This window comes from Leiobunum rupestre, chromosome 11, assembly GCF_980474605.1.
Source record: "Leiobunum rupestre chromosome 11, qqLeiRupe1.1.hap1, whole genome shotgun sequence".
Lineage (NCBI taxonomy): Eukaryota > Metazoa > Arthropoda > Arachnida > Opiliones > Sclerosomatidae > Leiobunum > Leiobunum rupestre.
In genome coordinates this window covers 617,035-640,965 of record NC_143394.1, presented here as the reverse complement: position 1 = coordinate 640,965, position 23,931 = coordinate 617,035, and the positions used below count along the sequence as shown (strand labels likewise).

The following is a 23,931-nucleotide window of genomic DNA, read 5'->3' as shown; positions in this document are numbered from 1 at the left end:
ATGAAACTATAACTAAAACTTCGTTCTGGTGAGACTTGTAAGAAACGAAACTAAAACTAAAACTTTGTTCTGGTCACGTGAGACTTTTAATAATACTCTTATTAATTTTTAATGGATTTGTAATATGAATGCACGGTAAAACAAAAGCAAAAAAAAAATAGATTAAGAGTAAAATAAAGCAGTTTTTAATAAAAACTTGGTTTAAACCCCAAAAACCTGGATTAAACCAAATAAACCGGTTTTTAGGGTTTTTAGGGGAAAAAACGGGTTTTTTCCAACACTGCTTTCTTACGAAAGATGCTTGTCCAGGACAGACTTTACAGACTTAAAACGCAAACGTATTATGTTGCCAACATTTTCCAACAAGAAAGTTAGTTTAGCAGCTCAAACGTTCAACCGAAACGTATTGTATTCAAATAGCGTGTTCATTGGGGCTAGGAGAACGTACCGCAAAAAGCACCTTCACAGTCGAGTCCCTCTGGCACATGAATGATCTTTTCGATTTGTTTAACAGCAGGACCCCGAACAATGAAACACTGTGTAAGAGAGCAATGACAGATACATCGATACATGTACAAATTTTGACTGAAAAAAAATGGTATGGTTTAATTCATGGAAGCCTCAAAACTGTAGATATAAAACCCTGCCTTGTATCCAAAGCTGGAAACTTTCTATTCAGTCCCTGCTCGGCTCGTGGAAAGACCTGAAAGAAAAGCTCGTATTTAACTTTTTATTAACAGGAAGAATAAGCCAAGATTTTTTTTTAAATTACTTTAGTTCTATTCGACAAAAAGGAGGAGACAGGGACCACCCAAATCCTCACCAATTTCGGCCTGTATACAGAGCTGCATCTGTAAACAACCTTTTGAAACCACCTGATTCCCATTGGATAAATTCCTTTTGAATTTTGATTCCTTAAAAACACCAGCCCCTGGGCAAGATGAAGATTTGTCTAATTTGGAAAGTTGCGAGGTCTTTCGAGGCGAAGGTCGATGCTCTGATGAAGACTTTGAAATTTGCAACTCCCTTGAAAGCTCAAACCTGCTTAAACAAAATGTCCTAAGTTATATATCAGGATATCTAATCCACAAGTGCTTTGTAAATCATCAATGTTCTTTCTCTTTGCTTCGTCCAATCAAAAATGATAACCCAATTATTGACCCTACAAACGTTTTAATTACTATAAAGCTAAAAAAAACAGCAAAAGACTATTTTGGTAATATCATTGTACCACCTGACTCTTTCTTGAAATTTATAGCAAAAACAAATGAAGTTTTTGACACAAGTTTTAAATTGCTCTCTCACATGACAAATGTTAAGGGGGTTGCAATGATTCTTCACACGGTGAATTGATAAGGATTGGTTTCAGGTTTCCGAAGATTCAGAATGTGCAATGGTTTTTGAAAACATGAAACATTTTTTCATTGTGTTTTGCATACGAAGTGCCCTAAAAAAACCGGGACCATGAATATCTAAAATCACAGAAAAGATTAGACAGAAAATTGTTAAAAAATACCACACTAAATGAATATTCAAGAAAAAACAATTGGTTTGAAACTTTTTTTCAAATATTTATACATCTGATATTTATATCGCATAATTTATTATAATCCAAAATGAAAATAAATTTTACCTTCTCTACCTCTGATCTTTAGGCCGTTCTCCATAAATTTCTTGAATTAATGAAAAAAAAATATTTTCAATATTGAAATTTTAAAAACTAGTAATCTGCTATTTAATTATTTTATTTAAAAATAATTCAACATCCTAAAATGATGGGAAACAATTTACAGACGTTCAATACTATGAAAAGTTATCACTTGTGATATCGCCTATAGGGATCCTGAACTTATCCTCAATTGCCAAATTTTACCATTACGCGAATAGGAATTGAAGCCTCTATATACTATACACTCTCTGCTATAAAGTTGTTGGTAACATTCTTATTAACTGAGGATTTTTTTTAATTTTAGTTTTTATTTTAATTTTTTCAGAAGCCGATGCCAGCTGGACGCGAATCCCGAACGCTATATGTAATACAATTCAAGTATACGACGAAACACGTTTATGGAGTCCTTGGGCAATTGTTAAAATTTTAAACTAGAGCGACATTTTTAAGAATGATTACTTCAAGTAAAGTAAATGTAACGTCAACTTTCTTATTTGATATCTCGTATAAGAAAAAGTTGAAAAATTTGGTTAGATAAAACGAGTCATTTCTTAATTCGATATTTGTTTACTCAGACTCGAACTAGTTGCTATCTTCAGGTGGTACAAAAATGGATTTATTTATTTAAAATAAAGTAAAACATCGGGTCTGAATTCGACGTAGTTTCTAAATTGTTATAGGGGTAGTCAATAATGAAAAACAATGGATACAGTTTTGTTAGACGAAATTACAATACAAGCTGAAGAATGAGATCAGAATTACATTTTATGTAGACCTAGTTTTTTAAATATATCTTTTGTACGTCTATCTTATCAAATGTCAATTGTATAGGCGTAACGGTATTCGAAATCGCAGGTGTCTTAAAACAATGAACATTTCAAACACACATAAAACATATCCACCTCAACCGTAACATTTCTATACGTTGCAGAGAGTTAAGCTTCGAAAATCATCGTCAGAAGCGACATCGAAAAGAAGCGGTAATTTCATTTAAACTTTTCAGATTGTTCAAAATATTCAGAGTTTAAGAGTAGATTTCAGATTTCTTTGTCAGTTAGAGCAAAAATTAAAATTAAGTTTTATTTAATATACTAATTAATAGTATTGAAAATAATAATAATATAAATAATAATAATCAGCTAGGCTAACACCCAAGGCACCACCTTAGGCCTAAGTCATCAAGCGACTTTTGAAGCCTTTAATTCAGGTGGCCGGGTTACAATGCGTAGGAGGGTGGTGCATGCCACGCGAGTCAACAGCTCCCTACACTAACTATTACCGTTAACCTCAACAGGTTACTTCACAGGTACACTTTCAAAGACGACCTACTTAATTAAAAAGTGGAAATAAGAAATGTATGAATAGAATGACTAATAATTAATTATTTAATTAATTAATAAATTACTAATTTTAAACTAATATAGGATGGGTATAAGTGTCGGTTTGACTGCAGCTTAGGCGTATTTGAACAGAAATAATATGGGTTGTGAAAGGTGTGCGGAAAATCTGTCTCGATTTGCTCCGCCCGAAATCAGGATAATTTGAAATGTATTGTTGTTTATTGTTGTTTATTTTGGAACAGTTTCTTTGAAAATGGAATTCAAATTATTCTTGATTATATTTCTTCTTTTAATTTTTGGAATTATAAACAGTTCTCAGGAACACATTTTAAAAGGTGAGCAATTATCAAAAATATGGAAAATTAGTTTTACTAACCGCTATCTTAATGCTTTCGAAAAAATGTCCTTTTCATAGTAAATTTCAAAATTAATTTTATAAATGTATTAAATCCCGGATTGCCAAGTTTTAAACAAAATGTTTAAAACGAGTGTTTTACACATGTTTTAAACCAACCTTTTGAACAAAATACGAAATGTTTTAAAACGTTTTTAACAAATTGTTTAGTTATGCGGTTAATTAGAGAAAAAAATTGCTCGGTTGAAGCATTGCTATTGCGACAAGAAATAGTCCAGTCAATATAGCAACTATTTTGGCAAAGTTCGGGAAAAATAGGAAATATTTGAAAATTGCTGGGTATGTATATTTGACCTTCCTGATGAACGTACGGTGGTGTGCCCTAGTGTCTGAAGTGAGCGTTCGCCGCCATCTTGTAAAATGGCCGCCCAAATCACTCTTTTTCCTGCATTTATCTCCTAAACCGTACACCCCACAAGAGTGTACCATTTTAGTTCAGATAAACGATTGAATTAGGCATAAAATGGTGTATCCATATGTATAAGAACGACTAAGCGCTTGACCGCTACGATTTTGTAAAGATTGACTCACTGCAACGAACTAGTTTTAGTACACCGTGTACACGCAATCACGGGCTGTGACACGACCTCCGCTTTTTACTGTCAAGGGAAGAAAATGGTTTTAACCTTATGATGAAAAAGTACATAGTCGCACCAGTTAATTGACGCTGTTAACAACACAACTTCAAGTAAAGACGAAATTGTTGCAGCTGGAGAAACATTTTTACTCGCTTTGTGTGGTGCTCCTAAAACTACAACTTCTTTGAACGAACACCGTTTTCACTCTTACATGAGTGCTGTTGCGAAATGTTCCATTCAAAATAGCCCGCAACTATAGCATCTCTGCCACCAACTAGCTCCGCAGCTGCTGAACATTCATTACGCGCGTACCGAGGGGCTGATCACTCGGCGTAATCGGTGTACAGATCCGTACCTTTGACTGTACTACTGGGATTACGCGTAATCTTTGAAGTCCCTGCCTTTGGCAGTGTTAATCTAAGCGTAATCCGGCGTATTCAGTGTACAGACTTTCTAAGAGTGGCTAGCCCCTCGGCGGGTACCACCATGTTCAACACTGGCTCGGGTATGAGTTGAAAGCTACCGATTGGTGATGGGACTCCGTTAATGGAGAACTTTATCCAGTACTTACACGACAAGCACCTGCACCAGAAATATTATTAAACCTAATATCATGCAAGTGCAAACGTGGCTGCGAAAGAGCATGCGGCTGTCTTAAGGCCGGACTGTTATGTTCAGTACTATGTGGACAGTGCCGTGGTAATGGTTGTAATAATTCGAAAACTGTAGACTCGGACAACGAAGGTCTAGAATCAGCCGAAACTGAAGTTAGGCTAGAGAACAATTCAGAAGAAGAAGACATCACCGATACTTAAAACTCAAATTGTTATCATACATGTTTCATTAAAAAACCTAATACTGCTTTATTTTTTGTATTAAAGGGGAACGGTCAAGCTTTAACCAGTTATATAACCACATAGCGCGTAAATAAAATAAATGTTGTAACGAAAACTAAATCAAAAAATATGAAACGGTTAGTTTTTAATAAAATAAAGAAGTTTCCGAAAATCGAAAAGGGCTCATACCTTTATATTACGACACGTAGTGAGAGACCTACCTGTCAGACACTCCCGCTTATAGTTATTGCTTATCCACTCATGCGGATAATACTAAACGGGTAATTATAATAATAATAAATATATTTAAACAATACTAACTTTACTCCTTTAATTCGCCGACAAATACTTTCACAAATTTCTACCTCAATAATCAAAAACCAGGCTTCCTATACAAATCTGTAACGTGGCATACTTATTGCTTATGTACTCATGCTAATAACTATAGCTAAACGGAGATTTTATAATGGTACACAAGTAAAACTCTGTAGATCCTATTTTTTTAGACTTTTATAAAAATAAAAACGTTTGAAAATTCCGAAAGACACAAAAATCAATTTTTTTCAAAGAAGTGGTCAATCTTTAAAAAATCGTAGCGGTCAATCGCTTAGTCGTACTTAGACATATGGATACATCATTTAATGCCTAATTCAGTCCTTTATCTGAAAAAAAATAGTACACTCTCGTGGGGTGTACGGTGTAGGAGATATAACTATAAATGCAGGGAAAAGAGTGATTTTGGAGCCATTTTCCTAGAAGGCGGCAAACGCTCACTTCGGACACTAGGGCACACCACCGTACGTTCATCAAGAAGGTCAAACCTAAATACCCTGCAATTTTCAAATCTTCCTTATTTTTTTCCGAGGAATTTCCTATAATGACTGGACTAAAAGGTAAACGGCTGGATAATAAACAAAGGTCTGCTATGAAATGGGCTCTCGATTAAAGCCTATTCATAAATTGTTTTATTGAACTCCAGACAGGCGCGGTTCTAGAAACTGATTCTTAGGTGGGCCCATACTTCTGGAAATAATAGGGGGGGGGGATGAAATCGTATGGAAGTTCATCAATCAATGGCGCAGTGGAAGCGTGCGGGGCCCATGACCTGTTGAAGTTCGTATTCAACGAAGTAGTCATCAAAGCTTCAATGACGAACGAAAACTGGTTTATGATTAAATTAACATATTTACAATAATTACATATTAGAGTTAAATGCTAGTGAACAACTGCAGATACTGCGGTTAATAAAAGCAACGATAACAACACGCGGTTATATACAAGATTTCAGTAGTGTTATCTTTAGATAACGTTAAAGAATAATCGGAAATGTTGTAAAAAAATACGCCCGATAGTCTACGCAGAGTAGATGTATTTTGGGTCAGAATTCCACATCGTCGTTTTATCTTTTCAACAGATACTTTTCCTGAAGCTGGAGGTTATTATAAACTTCTGGGTATACTTATTGAACTTAGATGCGTCTATGATTTCTCATTAATTAAAATCATGATATCTCCTATTATTCTTATATAACGTAGGACTACGTATTTGTGGGGGGGGGGGCTTTGAAATCTATTACTAGCCCAACCTAAAATACTACTTTCTCTAAAAATGTGTCCTTCTATATGTAAATATACAGAAGGACTTAAAACGTGTTTTAAACCCGATTAACGCTCAAGCAAACTAAGCACATGCTCCTGACAACTAAGGGCTCAGAAGGAATGGATTAATTAAACATATTAATTAATTAATATATATTATACGCTTACTCTTCGAACATGACGCGGGGGGGATTGGGAGAAACGTTATAAATCATCTCAACATTCTCCCTAATTTTAATAAAAATATTCTTTTTAATACATTATATCAAAAGTAAATAGGGGGAGAAAGTCTGGCACTTGGGTCCAACCGCACGACGTCTTATTTGAGGGGTAAAATTTTTGGGCTTCGGAAATGACTTCCCCCTCGCCTCTTTACAGGGACACAAAGGTATCGGTTGTACTCCGCCACGATGAAAAATAGTTCTCTATAAAATACGTGAATATTAAACTTTTGCTTTCGATAATTTGGTTAATTTAGTTCCTAAATAAAGTAGATATATGATAGAAACTAAAATGCGACATTTTAAAAATAATAACACGACTTTTGAAAAGTAATCAACCGTAACTAGAATAACGCTCGCTTAAGTCGTGGAGAGCGTGGCGCCATCTAAGAGCAGAGATCGGGACTAATTTGTAAATCTACGATGTTAAGGCCTAACAATTTGCAAGTTTAACTGAAATAATAGCTATAGCTACGAGCTTTTTTTGTTTATTTTACAATTGATATAGTAATTATTAATTAAAATCAACCGTTATCGAAGGAAATAATGGTCAGCATTTGACAGAGAGACTATTTGAAATCGCGAGGCGGTGACATGGTTGCCAGGGAATAAAATTCAAAATTTTCATCTTGAGCGCGGACCGGAATACCACAAATTCACTACTTCGCGCCATGGAAGAATAAGTAAAGGAAGACAATTCACGCGGCAAGCTAGAAACAAGTATCCAGGCCAACTCCCACAAACGGGGGAATGGGGTGGGTAGAAAACTATGGGGGCCGCATTGGGGTAAATAATATCACGTCACAAGCCTACTGCCATCGCGCCCTCTATACGTTTTAAAAATAAGTTTTCGAAAGCATCTGGAATTTGAAAATCGAAACGCCAACGGTTCCTTAAGAATTAAGTATATAAAAATGTTATGTTTCTAATTTTGTGATAGTTATGATCATTATAATCCATAATAGCTCACTCAAATATAAAAAAGCTAAAACAGAAGTTAAACACAATTGTTATGATTTCCCGAACGGATTAATATTTCAATTCGAAATCCAGTAATAATTTTTCTCGCTATGTAAAGAGGGCGCCAAATGATGTACCTCAAAGCAACGTCCCAAATATTTTACCCCGAGAACCCCGTTTTCTTTCCCCCCTAACGCTCCCGTCTGTGGGTGTGAACCTTTAGGATGGGGTGAGAAGCGCGCTCCCATTTCTCTTCCTTTACTTATTCTTCCATGTTCGCGCGTAATGTGCTATCCTTAGTGGTTAGAAATATCACGTGATCACTAGCTCTTCAAAAAGGGTGGTCCAGCATCGTGGAAGGTAAAATCTGAAGCCAGTGATAGACTTTCTCCCCCTATTTACTTTTGATTATATTAGTTAATATTTATATACATGTACAGTGTATAATATTTTATATAAATAATATATTTTAAAGGGTGTTTCAGAGTAGTCTGGCACAAATTTACAGGCGTGTTCTTTGGGTAACAAGGAGTGAAAAAGGTCCTAAGAAACGTATCCGAGTAATTGGTCGTCCAAAATCGGCCTCCAAAACGTCGAAAAACGCGCTAATGTGCAGTTGCTATTATTCCTTGGACCCAATTGTTTCCTTTACTAAGCAATTGGTTTTTTATCGAAAAAGATAAGGAAACAATCACTAGAATCAAAAGTTCGTTAATAATTGAAAGTAGTATTCTACGTAAAGAATTTAACAATAACAAGGTGTTTCATAGTGACCACGTCAATTCAAAGAAAGTCGCTTATTGAATTTCGGTTTTTTTCTTCAAATTCCATAAGTAAAAATTTAACTTAATTTCAAAAAAATTTAAAAATTATCTCCTAGGGCACACGCCAATCATTCTAGAACCCAATCGAAGATGCGAGGCGTGTTTCGAATTCGCGACTAAAATGAATGGTTGCGCTCCCTAACGGCGGAAGGCGGAACTACTTGTTGAAGGTCAAATTTAATGCACTGTGGAAGCTAGCAAGTTAGAAACTTAAGCAGATGCTTGACGTATTTAGACCCCTTATACGGTTCGGCAACGTTGCGGCATTTAGAACCGTTTCGGTCGCGAATAGTTTCGCAGCGATCAATAATGCGTTGTCGTAGGTCGTCAATGTTGACGACTTCAGTCTTGTGTACCAATTGTTCAAGATGTCAACAGAACTAAAAGATGGGTATGGGTAGAAATTCATGTTCTTTGAGTAACAAGGAGCGAAAACTTGTTATGAGATAAGTGAATAAAAGTGTCTACTAGCAAAAGCTTATTAAACGTTCGCATCTAGAAGTATGCTATCGTTAAGATATAAAATAATGACAAGGTGATTTAAATTACCAAGTGACACAATAATTTTTTTTTGGTTTCATGGTTTCTCAGATGTTACATGTAATGTTGCCTACCAACATTACACTGATCATTGTATTTACAAAAGTTGTTCGATATGGGCCCCATTGTAGGCAAGCTTGGACGCGTCTTCTTAAAGATTCTCGAACACGACGAAAGATTTCTGGAGTGGTTCGGATTGTGTCGCACGCGTCAATTATGCGTTGACGTCTTCATCGTCTCGAACTTCAGTCTTGTATACCAAGTCCTTGATATGGCCCCAAAGATAGAAATCACAGGGGTTCAAATCAGGAGATCGGGCTGACCAACAGTTCTACGATTATGTAAATTGAACATTCCATCACGGGAAAAATTAGCCTCTTCAGCAGAGCTCATCGGACTCACCGATTATTAATCGGTGACATCAGTTTCCTACTGTACGCTTTTTCGCGTTTCCGGTTTTGACGTCATGATAGTCATCGTTTACTCACCGAAGTCATCGGCTAGAAGAGTCGTTTTTCCGATGACTGACGTCATTACTGACGTAAAACTACTATAAAAGCTACGCCATTTTAAAAAACACCGATGACTGAATAAAAGCGTTCAGCAACTTACGACGTCATTATGACGAAAAAGCTCATCGGTGGAAAATATAAATCCATCGGGTTTTTTTCCGTTGACTGCTACTGAACGTACCCTAGGAGCGTACTTAACCAATTGACGTAGTTAGTCTGCTCCGGAAACCACTGACAAAATTCAACTCGTTCGAATGGGTGGTACTGGTGTCCTCGAATTTTTCTAGTAAATTTCTTTTCAGCGTCTGTCAACTGCCGTGAACGCTTGTCGATTTGGAAGCTGTCTTTGAGGAAAATGCTCCTGATACAAGCACCACGCTTCCACCATATTTCCCTAAGCGAGTCGATACATAAGATGTATATCGGCATTATCTGCATTCGTGAAGTACGCCTTAGCAAAGCAGCTTTAAGATATGAAATGTGAATTTAATTATTGAGGCCCCACAATTTATTGCAAATTCGAGCCTAGTACCCGTCCAAAACACTATTCAAACATGCGTTGTAGACTAAATCTGTAGATTAAAAACATTTTTTGTAGGTGACTATTTAATGAGACCATTAATACATAAGCCAACTACATTCAGTGTACTAGCATTCTGGGAAAAACACGGAGATGAGCTAGATACGTTCCAAAACGCCTCACAAGGGGTTAAATTTGTACTTACTTATGGCTTAGAAGAATAAAAAAAACGAAATTCAATAATTACCTTTTTTTAATAGGCGTAGTCACTTAGAAACACCTTGTTATTGTTAAAACGTATTTTTACACGTAGCTTCCTTCTTTTAGTTTAATAACGCACTTTTGATACTAGTGAAAGGAAACCATTGGATCCAAGGAATAATAGAAACTGCACATTTGCGCGTTTTTCGACGTTTTGGAGGCCAAATTTTGACGGCCAATTACTCGGATACTGTTCAATTTAGGAAACGTTCCTTAGGATCTTTTTCACTCCTTGTTACCCAAAGAACAAGCCTGTTATCTTGTGTTAGACAACTCTGAAACAGCCAGTATTAAAACCTGGAAACTTCCCTGGCACAAGATAGATCATGTACTGCAATGATTAATGTATTATTAATTAAGTATTTTTCTGCCATATGACGTATTTCTAGATAGACCTCGAAAGGATTCACTGAAAGCGAGGAACAGAATATTTTCAAGAATGGCCCCGAATCTGAACAGAATCAAGAAAGATGTTGATATTGTACATAACACCGACGGCTGCCCAAATTTTCCATATTGCGCTTGAAAGTAAAATATCTCGCTCTGGTTGTCAGAAAAAACATATTATTCTAATTTCAAATTGAATTTTCCGCAAAATTATTGCTTTGCACACATTAAAGTTGATTTCTGAGTTATTCTACCTAAATTGTTTCCACTTGAATTCTGTAAACAAGAATGTATTTATTTCAACTTATGGAGAAGGACGATGTTGATCCGATCTTTGGCTTTGATTCCAACCCCCCTCGTACTCCAAGAGTAAGCTCCTGGGTGGCGGAGTGGTTAGCACTTGCGCCTCGCAGCCAGAGGAGCCGGGTTCGATCTCCGCTCGGGGCACTTGCGTGAAACACTCGGAACAACTTTTTCCGCGTTGAGTTTGCAAGGCTCTCTCCCCACTGGTATAAAAGGGATTTCCCCGAGCTCTTTCAACTTGTTGAGGTTAAAGGTAATAGTTAGTGCAGGGAGCTGTGGTCTCGCGTGGCATGAAGGGCTTTCCACCACCCTCCTAGGCATCATTTCACAAGGAAAACGCCCTCCGACTCTGAGCGCTATTTCGATAACTTCGGTTCATTTACTTCTGATAGTGCTTTTTACAATATTGGACATTTTTCACCATCACGGCAGCAACAAGCGTTCCCCATGGTGTTCCCTTTTAGGCCTAAGGTGGTGCCTTGGGTATTAGCCTAGCTGATTATTTATTTTTTTTATTTAATCAGGTAGGTTTTTTGACATATTGAGGCTTGTCAGAAACACGATGCATTAACACACCAAAATACGTCATAATAAGCTGAAACAACACATACAAACATTCCAACATATGTCACCACTCAATACAATCTCACAAATCGCACGTACACACATACTATACCCAATGAAATAAAGGATTTTGGAAAACACGTTTTCCATAATTTCAAAAGCTGCGAACACGGTGATGACACTTCGCCCCGATACTGCTAATGCATTTCCGCTGTCAGGCAGAATACACAGACACCCACAGACATGGTGATTGTAAAATCCCACCTAAGGAACATAGTACCCTCGGAGAGGTAAAAATTGGTACACAAGACTGAAGTCCGCAACATTGACGACCTACGACAACACATTATTGATCGCTGCGAAACTATTCACTACCGAAACGGTTCTAGATGGCGGAATGGTGCCGAACCGTATAAGGGGTCTAATTACGTCAAGCGTCTGCTTAAGTTTCTAACTTGCTAGCTTCCACAGTGCATAAAATTTGACCTCCGAGGAGTAGTTCCGCCTTACGCCGTTAGGGAGCGCAACCATAGTTTTCGGTCGTGAATTCGTAACTCACCTCGAATCTTCGATTGGGTTCTAGAATGATTGGCGTGTGCCCCAGGATATAATTTTTTTATTTATTTTTTGTAATTCGCTTAAATTTGTACTCATGGCATTTGAAAAAAAAACGAAATTCAATAAGTAACTTTCTTTCAATTGACGTGGTCACTATGAAACACCTTGTTATTGTTAATTTCTACACGTAGAATACTTCAATAAAGAAAATAACACTTCCACGATTAGAGTTGATGAGTGCTTTCGTTGCTGTACGCTTGACCAACTATATGAATAAAGAATTTCCAGTTTAGTGAGTCACAGATTTATTATTGGACTGATTTGTCTTTTGTCCTCAGTTGCATTACTGGCTGTGCTAAAAAATGGAAACCATTTGTGGTTAACCGAGTGAAAGAAATACAATTACTCTAAGATCCATCAGGTTGGAGACATTGTAGTGGCTCTACGAACCCTGGTGATCACTTAAATAGAACACTTTCGATGGAAATGTAGCTTTCCGCGGCAGCTTGGCCCAGAATGGTTGTCGAGTCGCTTGGAAGAATGGCCCAAGACCATAACAAAGGAACAAAAACCAGAGGGCGATCTTGAAGAGGTAGTTCTCCATTCAACGGTGCTTGAAACCGAGGACGTTGACCTGATCTTGGAAATAAAGAATTTCAGCACTCTTCGAAGACTGCTGAAAATCACTGCCCATATCTAATGACTCTGTCACAACGGCTAGATAGAAGCCACTAGAGTCCTTGGTCCACTTACAGCAAATTATCTTAGACGAGCCGAGACCTACTCCATTTGACTTGTACAAAAAGAGGCATTCAGAACAAAGCTACAACGTCTCCAAGAAGGAAACCGATTGAGACAATGTCGAACATTTACGAATTCATCATCTTTTTTTATGAAGACGGTATTATTAGATTAAGAGTACGGCTTCAGAAATCAAATCTCAACTTCGATCAAAAACACTATATTATTATCAAATCATAACACGTTTTCCGATCTAGTTATTTTACACGCTCACGAAGAAGTTTTACATTCCGGAACCGCTGAAACGTTAATACAATTGAGAGAACGCTACTGGATTTGGAAAACACATCAGCGAGTGAAGCGTTGTTTAAGCAAATGTTTATTCTGTAAAAGGTCTAAAACCAAGTCAAGAGAAGTAATTACACCCCCCTTCCAAAAGACTGAATCATAGAAGCTCCACCCTACGTAACCAATGGAGTTAATTTTGCTGATTCCGTCACATACAAAGAAGGTCAAGATAGTAAGAAATCTTATATCGTTATATTTACGTGTGCTGTTACCCGCGCTTTGCACTTGGAACAATTTCAGACTTGTCAACGGATAAATACTTGCTGGCGTTCCAACGCTTCCTTTCGAGACGAGATTTTTTGTAACACTATCTATTCGGATAAAGGGAAAACATTTCATCGAGCTGAAAAGGACTTGTCTATCTTGTAACGTACTATGGGATCATATAAAATCAAAGACTTCCAAAGACATCGTCTGGAAATTCATAGTGGAGCGAAAGAATAGGAAATTCCCACTATCTTGACTGAAACCGAGACAACTGTCAATTCTCAGCCAATCACGTTCGTCAGTAGCGACATTGATAATCCTTTACCTTTGTCACCAGCACATTTCCTAATTGCTCAAAGATTAACGTGTCTTCTCCCAAAGACATTCCGAGAAAGAGCCAAATCATAAACAAATGACGAAGCGATGGAGGTATCAATTCTGGAAAAGGTGGCGGTCCGAGTACACGCGAGATCTCAGAACCACTCGTCGTGTAAATACTACCAAGGAATACACCTTGAAATGTGGCGACGTCCTAATTCTGCAAGATGATCGTCGGCCAAGACAGATGTGGAAAATAGCCAACGTTTCCTGGTCGAGACGATGAAGTGCGATCCTGCGAACTAAGGCTGCCTTCGGGACTGCTACTTAAAAGACCCGCGAATCTATTGTGTCCACTGGAAATATCTTGATATGAACATTTAAATAGTTCATGATGGGAATTAAATAAATAGTCTTTAAGCTTAATATAAGTATAAAAGTATATTTTTGGACGTATTAAAATAAAATTAATAGATAAAAATAAATAAAACCGTGAGACGTATTTTTATTAAAAAAAACCACGTAAATATGTATAAAAGGGCAATGACTCTTTGTAAATAGACAGTTCAACGAACTACTACGGTAGTAAATTGTAAATATGACTTTAACCTAAATTTCATTAAAAATCGTTGATATTTGAACTATGTGGTCATTACTTAACGTTTAATTCTCAACGTGAAAAATTTAAGCTCGAAAGAGCGACGTGAGAATTATTTAAACTATTTTCACTATCACGGTTTTCAAACGATCGTCGCGTGGCTGAACTAAACCATCATTGCGCCATAACTATGAAATGTCTTAATTTGTCGGAATAAACCGGGGAAGTAAATTACTCGTAAATCTTTAAAAAACACTTTTACCTTCTTCAATATCTTTTGATAAATATAATTTAGTTTCGTACGTTTTACAAATAATAACTTATTTTTGTTTAAAATATGGTATTTAATTTGAAAATTTTCAATTTCTACGCTTCTTCGAAAACATTTGGTATAATTTAAAAAAATTAAAAGTTACCCCTCCCATCAAAGGTTATCGCGATTTTTGGTTTTTAGACCCCTATTGAAATATCTGAGGGGGGCTTAATAATTTAAAGGTAAATTAATGAAGATTAATCGAGAATATGAAGCTGCATTTATAGCCTCGGTTTTGACGATTTCCGAAAGAGACTATCCACCAGCTCGGAGAGGGCTGCAATTGCACCGGCAAGAGGACGCCAGCAAATGCAGGGGGCTTGGCTTTCTTCACCCGAATACATTTTGGAAGTAGCTAATTCCGACAAATCCTAAAATTGAGATTTGATGCTTAAAAATAAATTTCCCGACCTAACTTCCTTTTAGAGGGGGAGAAAATACCGATGGGCTGACCACTGTAATCACCATGCTCGATGTACTCGTTCGGTGACCGTAAGCCCTACGCGTGTAATCGTCCGTAATCGATCCACAATCTCCTTACACGCTGCGTAATCACTGTAATCAATCGCGTACTAAGTGATAATTACGTAATCGGAGTACAGAAAAATGGGAAGTGGTTATAGCCTCTCGGGAAAGACACACTTCTTCGCTTTTGTGTGTGCCGTGTTGATTGATACTCCGGGAAATTATATACGTATACACTAGGAATGTCTAAGGAAGACTATCCTTGAAAATTCTTATTTTACAACCGATATTTTCGCCCGCGCCGTGTAACGTTAAAATCAGCATCGATTCGACACGAAGCCTTTTCTCGAATAAGAATGCGCAATACCTCATTTGTTCTTTTTAAATCATCTAAATACGGGGATTTGATGCGGACTGATTTCTTGCAGAGCTAATCGAGGTGTATCAAAAAAATCTTCTAGCGGGTCTATTTCCAAGTGACGGCGGACAAGCAATGAATTGGGAAATTCATGAAGAATGGTCTAGTGATCCCACGGACACGAGGGAGGGAAAACGTCACCCGAGTGCGCTTCAGTCGCGTAGGAAGACGTCAGTTTTAGGGAAGCAAAGAGATACTGCCCTGATTTGACGTTGTTTTCGAGGAATAATAACAATCAGCTGGGCACCACCTTAGGCCTGAGTCATCAAGCGACTTTTAATGCCATTAATTCATGTGGCCGGGTCATGAGGTCAAAAGGTCAAATTCTCATATTTTCAAACGCTCCTAACTCTTTTGGATTTCGTCGGATTTTGAAGGCGTTTGTTTCATTGTTCTAGGAATTCGACGGGCTTTCGAATGTATATCTTGAAGTCGGCCTCGGACGCGGCGGTCGCTAGATGGCGCTGTTGACCTTCTATTGGCCAAAACTAGAACCCATGACGTTAGAATAGTCGAGAAACTAGTCAAATTAAAGCTTTTGAGCCGGGGAATACGAATATTTAGGTTTTAAGTGGGTTATCTTTACACATGCATAACAATTTGCAACAAAAAGCAATATTTATGATAATAAATAATCCTAACATAACTTTAATTAAGAAAATAATAATTATAGCACTATATAACGACTTTATTAATTCCGCTAGATAGTTGAATTTATTATTTGTGCATGTTTACCCTGCCGCGTAGTGGCACTGTATATATATTTGTTAAAACATGAAGCCGTGACTTTAAAATAGTCGAGTAAGATTTCATTTTGAAGCGTTTGATCAGGGGAATGCGAATATATAAATTTCACACACACGAAAACCAATAAGTAAAAAAGTATTTATTGCAAATAGAAAATCACAGTCTCGCTTTAAAATTAATTTTTAAAATTTAAAAATATTTTAAGAAAAACTGCCAAAGGGATTTTAATAATGTTTTTATTCGTCAGCAAAGTCAGAATCATCTGATATTAAATGGAAATCTTCAACTTCAGTGTTCGGTTTTTGGTTAGCACATTTGTTTAACTTGCACAGTTTGGTGCAATTTAACCCATTATCTATGCAATTGCAGTTTCCAGACTTGCAAATTCGGCTGCAACTGCATTTCATGAATTCTAATACTGAAGTTGGAGCTGGTGAGCCAGTCATCCACATAACATCTATATTTCCGCTATCATCTAATTTCCAACCATGTTCCGTTGGATCTGGAAGAATGTAATTGGCAACTAAGGATCTTCTCCATATTCCACATTGGTAGTTGGCACGTACCGAGTGTTGACGAAGGCAGTCCTTGCAAGGAGGCAACTGAGCTGATGACGGTTGGCCTTTTTTTGTACAAAATAATAAATATCGACATTCATTTATATCGCAGATTTTGAAACCGTATATTCGGCAGGTGAATTCTTCAAGTTGTTTTAGTAAATCTTCGGACACTTCCCACGATTTTCCCAGTCTTGAGAAGGTATCTTGGAATTTCTTTTCCTTCTTGACAATTTCTAGCGCCTTAAGTTTTCCTTTTCCGGCAAAAGCACTCACCGTATCGCAGCCAGTAAACGCGTGGAGACCGACTAGTGCGTCAGAAACGTCAGACCCTAGGGCACTGTACAACTTGGATATATCTCGAAGATGACGACGTCCTTTGTAGTTCGCCTTTTGGTATATATGACTAGAAATTTTATTGCACATGGATAGACTTAAGACTAGAATGTCCGTATCTTCCGCGGACACAACAATAGCTTTGTGTCCCTCTTTTGAAGCGTGGTTAGCGTGAAGAAATATTCGAGTATCGGCCTCTTCGTGAGTGGATTTTAGATCCGATACTTCATTCCAACATTCCATAGTTATTTTAAAGCATTGTTCTTCTTTTGTAACGAAAAGTGTTTTGTTCATTATTTTTTTTCTAAAATCTAATTTTTTCCACTCTTCAACAATAAACTTAATCAGGCTGGTCTTGTTGTGAGGAACTTTTAAAAACTGTCTCCATTGTTTCACTTTGTGTGATGGTACAATGTTTATGAATTTTGGTCCACCCTCCGAGCCTCGAATATTTCTCTCAAATGTTTTAATCGAGTTGTTTTTGTAAACATCGAAGACTACATCGATTCGCGCGCTGTCTCGCCCTTCCTTCAGAACCATCGCCAAAGCGTAATTGGCAATGTCTTCGAAGGTTTGTTCGTCACCCTTAATCCTTTGAATCAGACTCATTCCATCTATAATAAGGGCACTTGGAAAAGGAATTTGATCGACGAAACTTGCACTTTTCGCTATACCGTGCGCGAATGTAGATTTGTTGGTTTTTCGTAGAAAACCGTCTGCTGTTGCTAAGGCCCATGGAACTGGACCTAAAGGATGGGCGAGAACATCGCCGAAATTGAGGCTACGACTCTGAGCGACTAAAATCATATGGGCAAAGAGATTTCGATCCGCTTTTAAAACCACTTCCGAACTTTTTCTTTTAAGTCTTCGGGATTTTTTAGTGCTTCTTCATCGATAACTTATTTTCTTCGGCAATGTCAGATGGTAGTTTAGAAATAAAAAAATCTTTTAATTCGGTCATGTATACCGCTCGCGGATTTGTGTACAGCTCATTTCTAACGTATCCTAAAAGATCGGCGTGTGCCTGATTTTCTGGTGTAATGTCAGAGTCTTTAGCAGAGCTCGAAGCCAAAGCCTCGTTTTCTTTACCACTCGTATAGGCGCGGTAGCAGCTACGATGGTAATGGGCTTCGGCAGCTACAATATCGCGACTCGCGAGACTTAATATCCGATCGTCAGATTTATTTCTAGCCGCTGTTCGTATTGCTTCGTCCGCGTTCAAAGTTGTACACTGGACTAGTGGTTCGCGACTTTTAACACCTTTTACAAATTTGTTAGCTTTTTGACAAAATATACATTCGGCTTTGTACACTAGAGACGTTGTTGAAGCCTGTCGAAAAGATCTTCGAGGAACTTGCACATTTTCTTCTTGGTTAGAGCCGCTCTCCGCCTCTTTCGTTTGAAGCGACCCGAGTGTTTTCTTCATGGTGAATATCGAACGGCATTTCCTATGATATCTAATATCGGGTATTTCTCCTTCCAACAGGTTTTTTGAAAGCTCTAGGATCGGTTTGTGTCATCTAATTTCAGCTGCACTGAGTAAAGATTTCCAGGAGTCTAAGTCTTTTATTTTGACTAGGTTTTCTTCGGTATCTTCTGGAGTCATATGTATAAAGCACCCTGTTTTATTTTCGGCAATAAATGAAGTAGTTGGGTGGTGTTCCTCCATCGTTTAGCTAAACTAAGCGCGACAACTAAAGTTAAATCGTATAATTTAAGAATTAATTCTATAAGGTAGGTTTATATAGGGCCCAAGGCTTAGAAAAAGTGTAAACTAAAATATGAACCCGTACGAAACCCCGCTAGTTTGTTAAATGAAAACTAAATCAGTTACTTACCAATCTTGTAAAAATTAAATCGATTTAATAGAATATACTGAAAGTATATTCAATGTTTCTTGTAAAGCAAACAAAATGCCTGCATGTTTACATTGGTTTTATAAATGGCACTCTCATTACAAGATGTGTCTTGACATAGCAACCATAGTAGGCCATCTACCGGTATTCGCCGATATAACTTTCATTTATTTCCATTTTATTTTTGCATATATATTGTAGTTTATTAAAATTATGTTGAAATAAACCCAAATTTTGCCGAACCGTTCCTAAAACATGTTAGAACCACCAGGTGGCAGGATAAGCATGCACAATTAATATTTTTAAATTCCTTGAAGAGATTTAAAAACCGTTGTAATGCGGTTCGTCCATGGTTTAGGCTTATTGAAAGCTTTATTTTTGTGTTATAATTGAAAAAAGAAATATTTCACGAAACGCAGCGATTGTTTTATTTACAATGAAAACTTTTTGGCATATTTATTGGCAGGTGTAAAGATAACTTGTCTGCAGTTAATATATTCGTATTCCCATGATCAAACGCTTCAAAATGAAATCTTACTCGACTATTTTAAAGTCACGGCTTCATGTTTTAATAAATATATATACAGTGCCACTACGCGGCAGGGTACACATGCACAAATAATAAATTCAACTATCTAGCGGAATTAATAAAGTCGTTATATAGTGCTATAATTATTATTTTCTTAATTAAAGTTATGTTAGGATTATTTATTATCATAAATATTGCTTTTTGTTGCAAATTGTTATGCATGTGTAAAGATAACCCACTTAAAACCTAAATATTCGTATTCCCCGGCTCAAAAGCTTTAATTTGACTAGTTTCTCGACTATTCTAACGTCATGGGTTCTAGTTTTGGCCAATAGAAGGTCAACAGCGCCATCTAGCGACCGCCGCGTCCGAGGCCGACTTCAAGATATACATTCGAAAGCCCGTCGAATTCCTAGAACAATGAAACAAACGCCTTCAAAATCCGACGAAATCCAAAAGAGTTACGAGCGTTTGAAAATCTGAGAATTTGACCTTTTGACCTCTATATCTCCCTTAAGCTCCCTCGCCCAGAGGGCTATCATGGCTTAAAATTATACTGGAGTCATAAGCTATCGAGTGGCATACGTGAAAATTTGCCCCCCCGGAGGTGCCCGATAAATCGCCTGGCTCATGGACTTCTCTGGCTGCGAGGCGCAAGTGCTAACCACTCCGCCACCCAGGAGCTTACTCTTGGAGTATGAGGGGGGTTGGAATCAAAGCCAAAGAACGGATCAACATCGTCCTTCTCCATAGGTTGAAATAAATACATTCTTGTTTACAGAATTCAAGTGAAAACAATTTAGGTAGAATAACTGAGAAATCAACTTTAATGTGTGCATGAATATAAGTTTCGTGCAAAGGAGTAATTTTGCGGAAAATTCAATTTAAAATTAGACCAGAGCGAGATATTTTACTTTCGAGCGCAATATGGAAAATTTGGGCAGCCGTCGGTGTTATGTACAATATCAACATCTTTCTTGATTCTGTTCAGATTCGGGGCCATAGACTAACCCAATACATAGACTGGAAGGCTATCAGTGAAAATTGTTAACAATTTTCGTACGCGACGTCTTGATTCCTAACAATCTTAAAACGTCATATGTCGGGCTAGCAATTTAGAAACTTTTACTTAGTCTGTCAGTTTGCATCTACTATTTTATTATATTTATTTATACTAATATTTTTTATAATTTTTAGTTTTTCTTTTATATTATTTTAGTAAGTTATATTATTATTAAATTTTTAATGTAATGTTGTTGTAATGGGTTAGTCTATGTTCGGGGCCATTCTTGGAAAGATTCTGTTCTTCGCTTTCAGTGAATCCTTTCGAGGTCGATCTACAAAAACGTCATATGGCAGAAAAATACTTATTAATTAATTAATAATAAATTAATCATTGCCTATTTCCAACAATACGAGGGAGGTTTCCAGGTATAAATATAAGAATTATATAAAATATATTATTTATATTTAAAAATATTATACATAAATATTGCATATATTTGATAAAATATTGATTGTTAATCGGGTCCTAGAAAGTTTCTTGTTGGTGCTGTTAATTCGCTAATTTGCCTTCGTGTATTACTTCGCCTGGTGACATAAAATGTAACGACGAAGCTGCCTACCTATATTCACTTATGTTTTAAGAATATTTTCCCAGGAATCCATATCTCTACTTGGAATGCTTATCGCGTTAGATTTTCGTCTCGATGTGGCTGACGGATTTTTTGACGTTGCATGTATGTTAACTTAACAAACAACTACGTGAGAGGGCAGCGCGCGCAAAGGGGATGTTTTTCTCTCGTAGGCGGGGCCAAGGCTGTCAGAGTGATCTTACCATACGCGATACGGCAGGATAAGCATTCCAAGTAGAGGTGTGGATTCCTGATTTTCCCGATTGAATAGTTTTGGAAAGTCAGGATATGACAGATTTCGCACTATTTTTCGAAACGAAATTTGAGAAAACAGAGGGAGATAAATACTTCTCCTAAAGAGAGATATTATATACTTCTGTTATTACTTATATTTGATAGGTTAGTGTATTAATATATTATTTGCGAACACATCCTGAGTCCTAAAAATTTATTACATTTATAAAATGAATTTTGAAATTTACTATGAAAAGGTAATTTTTTCGAAAGCATTAAGATAGCGGTTAGTAAAACTAATTTTCCATATTTTTGATAATTGCTCACCTTTCAAAATGTGTTCCTGAGAACTGTTTATAATTCCAAAAATTAAAAGAAGAAATATAATCAAGAATAATTTGAATTCCATTTTCAAAGAAACTGTTCCAAAATAAACAACAATAAACAACAATATTTACATTTCAAATTATCCTGATTTCGGGCGGAGAAAATCGAGACAGATTTTCCGCAAACCTTTCTCAACCCATATTATTTCTGTTCAAATACGCTTACGCTGCAGTCAAACCGACACTTATACCCATCCTATATCAGTTTAAAATTAGTAATTTATTAATTAATTAAATAATTAATTATTAGTCATTCTATTCATACATTTCTTATTTCCACTTTTAATTAAGTAGGTCGTCTTTGAAAGTGTAGCTGAATTATTTTCAATACTATTAATTAGTATATTAAAAAAACTTAATTTTCATTTTTGCTCTAACTGACAAAGAAATCTGAAATTACTCTTAAACTCTGAATATTTTGAACAATCTGAAAAGTTTAAATGAAATTACCGCTTCTTTTCGATGTCGCTTCTGACGATGATTTTCGAAGCTCACCTCTCTGCAACGGATAGAAGTGTTACGGTTGAGGTGGATATGTTTTATGTGTGTTTGAAATGTTCATTGTTTTAAGACACCTGCGATTTCGAATACGCCTTTACAATTTACATTTGATGAGAAAGACGTGCAAAAAATTTACCTCTAACATTAAGCCACAATATACAGCCTATACATGTTTGAATTTGATCGCAACAGGCATTTTTTATCTAGAAATAGGAAATTTTCAGGATGAACACTATCGGGGAAGGTCGTTGTTATTTATAAATTGCAGCAAAATTGTGACATTTTTCACGGGTTTTAAAATATTTTTTTTAACGCTAGGTGGCAAACTTGCAATGAACAAGTTGAATAGCATGCCCGAAAAGCTGAAATCAAATTGGTTTAGTCGGAATAGGTCAATTTGTCATCGACCATTTTCACAACTAATTTAAAAAGAAACCTGTCTAAATTGTTATGTTTGTATGAATGCTAAAAATGAACGTTTTTTAAAATTATTTTTCATTGGTAATTATTTTTGAGAGAAAACAATTTCCGAAAATGTCTAATTTATGCCAACTGAATTTCCTAAAGGTTTTTTTTGCATTGGCACTTCGTTAATATTAAAATCATAATATCAACCTACTTCAGTAATTAAGTATGCTTCGTAATAGCCCTGAACAGCTATTGATGGTGCAGTTATTCTAGGGTGATGGTCATCAAAACGCACGCTACCAAGTCAGTTATTTCAAATGTCGACCAGATCACCACACCATTCTCCGTGCTGTTCGTGACGTTGAAGATTACGGACATCATTACATTAATATGGAAGACCCAGTCATCGCCTATTTTGCCGCCGACCCTCGAGCAAGTATAAGAATGGCAATCTCCGATTGGGACTTGTCAACGTATTATGTCGGGAGTGTCCTTGAGCACCATAACTTTCATCCATACTTTGCCACGCTCCACCAAGCACTTCACGATGTTGATAGGAGACTTAGATTGGACTTTGGCAACTGGTTCAGTACCATGGTCATATCCTTCGTTTGCTCCTCGTGTCCGATGAGCGCTCATTCTCAAGCGACGGCCCGATTAACAGACAAAACAATTACATGTAGAGCAATGAAAAAGTGCACTGGGGATTTCCTCACCACAATCGGGTCCAATTTCGCTTCAATTTTTGGGCTGGTCTACTAGGAGATCGCGTTATTGAACCATTTTTTTCTACCGAATCGGCTTAACGAGGAGAACTACTTGGCCTTCCTACAGAATGAAGTAGGAACATGTACCTTTGATCGACATCTGACAACTTTGGTTCCAGCATGTCGGTGCGCCTCCTCACCTGATAATATGTGTGGTACAATTCCTTAACACAGAGTTTCCTGGGCGTTGGATTGGGAGGAACAGTCCAGTGCGATGGCCTCCTAGGTTCCCAGATTTGACACCGTCGGACTTTTTCCTGCTGTGGAGATTCGTGATGAGGAAGTTTATAAGACGTTAGTTACTAGCGAAGAAAACTTGCGTCAGAGAACTATTGCAGCGTTTCGACTCGTAACTCCAGCTATGGTCCGGGGTTCATTTCAGAATATGCTGTATCGCGAACAAACGTTTATAGCAGCGAATGGTGGAATTATTGAACCTCATTTAGGATAAGACTGGTACAATTGTACATTTTGTAACACTT

At 37.0% G+C, this 23,931-nt stretch overlaps 3 long non-coding RNA genes across 6 annotated transcripts; 1 reads left to right on the top strand and 2 right to left on the bottom strand.

Moving 5' to 3' along the window:
• Nucleotides 1-252: 252 nt before the first annotated feature.
• LOC149921071 (uncharacterized) lies at nucleotides 253-2,319 on the bottom strand. 3 transcript variants are annotated; one of them, XR_016477316.1, is made up of 4 exons: nucleotides 1,634-2,319; nucleotides 773-1,041; nucleotides 648-703; nucleotides 253-585 (listed from the first exon to the last, which is right to left on the bottom strand). It is a non-coding gene; the product is annotated as an uncharacterized LOC149921071 (long non-coding RNA). The 3 variants fall into 3 exon arrangements; XR_016477317.1 differs by lacking the exon at nucleotides 1,634-2,319 and adding an exon at nucleotides 1,306-1,465; XR_016477315.1 differs by lacking the exon at nucleotides 1,634-2,319 and having other exon boundaries at nucleotides 773-1,256.
• A 245-nt stretch (nucleotides 2,320-2,564) lies between these two features.
• LOC149921070 (uncharacterized) lies at nucleotides 2,565-11,360 on the top strand. 2 transcript variants are annotated; one of them, XR_016477414.1, is made up of 3 exons: nucleotides 2,565-2,649; nucleotides 3,252-3,344; nucleotides 10,664-11,360. It is a non-coding gene; the product is annotated as an uncharacterized LOC149921070 (long non-coding RNA). The 2 variants fall into 2 exon arrangements; XR_016477415.1 differs by lacking the exon at nucleotides 2,565-2,649 and adding an exon at nucleotides 2,693-2,975.
• Nucleotides 11,361-19,636: 8,276 nt separating this feature from the next.
• On the bottom strand, nucleotides 19,637-22,302 carry LOC149921069 (uncharacterized). Its single transcript, XR_016477413.1, has 3 exons — nucleotides 22,224-22,302; nucleotides 21,715-21,807; nucleotides 19,637-20,856 (listed from the first exon to the last, which is right to left on the bottom strand). It is a non-coding gene; the product is annotated as an uncharacterized LOC149921069 (long non-coding RNA).
• Between the last annotated feature and the right edge of the window lie 1,629 nt (nucleotides 22,303-23,931).